General features: G+C 43.7%; 1 pseudogene across 1 annotated transcript; it reads right to left on the bottom strand.

Annotated features, from left to right (window-relative positions):
- Positions 1 to 203: 203 nt before the first annotated feature.
- LOC106002418 lies at positions 204 to 726 on the bottom strand (annotated as a pseudogene). The gene has a single exon (XR_001175921.1). The product of XR_001175921.1 is annotated as an NHP2-like protein 1 pseudogene (transcript).
- Between the last annotated feature and the right edge of the window lie 578 nt (positions 727 to 1,304).

Here is a 1,304-nt window from a genome sequence, read left to right as displayed (position 1 = left end):
CGCCCCCCCACCCAATTCTCCCCCCCCACACACGCCAAAGTTGTAAAGTTCGTTTTCGACATGACAACTTGTACTTCTCTAAGATACCATTCTTGTGCTGAGCTTCTTTAACTGAATGTTCTGCTTATGGTATTTATTTATATAGTGTCTTGGCAGCTTATTCTTCTTTATTGTGGTACGATATTTCATTTTTTTTTAGAAACCAGATTTAGTACAATACTTTATAATAGAAAGGCATTGAAAATACTACATGCTAACACTGACAATATGATACACGACTTCAGGGGGTGAGGGGGCGTGTGGCTGAGACCAGGGCTGAGGCCAAAGAAGAGCCTTTCAATGGACTGCTGAATGGACTGGATCTGCTGCTTCAGCTGAGAGCCTTCTTTGATGGTGACAGAACAGGCAATGACAGGCCTGGAAACCCCGCAGGCTCGCCCCAGGGCCTGCTTAGAGCCCACGAACACGTAGGGCACATTCTTGTCTTCGCACAGCAGGGGTAGGTGCAGGATGATCTCCAGGGGCTCGGCATCTGCTGCCATCACAATGAACTCAGATGCCTCTGTTGAGGGTTTTGGTGGCCTCATTGGCTCCTTTCCGAAGCTGCTTGTAGTTACATGACTGCTGAACAAGATCTAACAGTTTCTTGGTGAGATGAGCATCTGCAAGAGGATAGGCCTTGGGATTCACATCGGCCTCAGTCATGGCTGCGATCCGGCGGGCACGCCTCTTCCAGCTCACGAGCAGTCGACGTCAGAGAAGCCGACGATATTTCATTGTATAGATACAGCAGAAACAGTTTTTCACTCTTCTGTTGATAGAAATTTGGGTTCTTTCTAGTTTTGATGCATTATAAATAATGTGGCTATAAACATTCTTTTTTCTTTTTTTTGGGGGGGGGGTCCGGTCGTGGGGCCTGAACTCTGGGTCTGGGAGCTGTCCCTCAGCTCTTCAGCTCAAGGCGAGCACTCTACCACTTGAGCTACAGCGCCACTTCCAGTTTTAGTTTTTTAAAAATTTAAATAAACTATTTTTCTATATATACAAGATGTGTAAGTTTAGTTGCATTCTTATCAAATGAACACGTCCAAGTAGGTACCAACCAAGCATAATGTAGAGCCACCTTCTGCTCCTTGCTAGTCCTTATCCCTTTTTCTTCTCTCCAGAGATAACCACAATACTGACTTCTAAAATCAAAATTCATTTTTACTGTTTAAAATTTTATATAAATGGAAACTCACGGCTAAGATACCATTCTTTTTTATTTTTATTTTTTTGTGAACATACTGTACAGAGGGGTTACA

This window comes from Dipodomys ordii, unplaced genomic scaffold (assembly GCF_000151885.1).
Source record: "Dipodomys ordii isolate 6190 unplaced genomic scaffold, Dord_2.0 Scaffold10176, whole genome shotgun sequence".
Classification (NCBI taxonomy): domain Eukaryota; kingdom Metazoa; phylum Chordata; class Mammalia; order Rodentia; family Heteromyidae; genus Dipodomys; species Dipodomys ordii.
The sequence above is the reverse complement of the archived record's forward strand: the minus strand, read 5'-3'. Positions and strand labels throughout refer to the sequence as shown.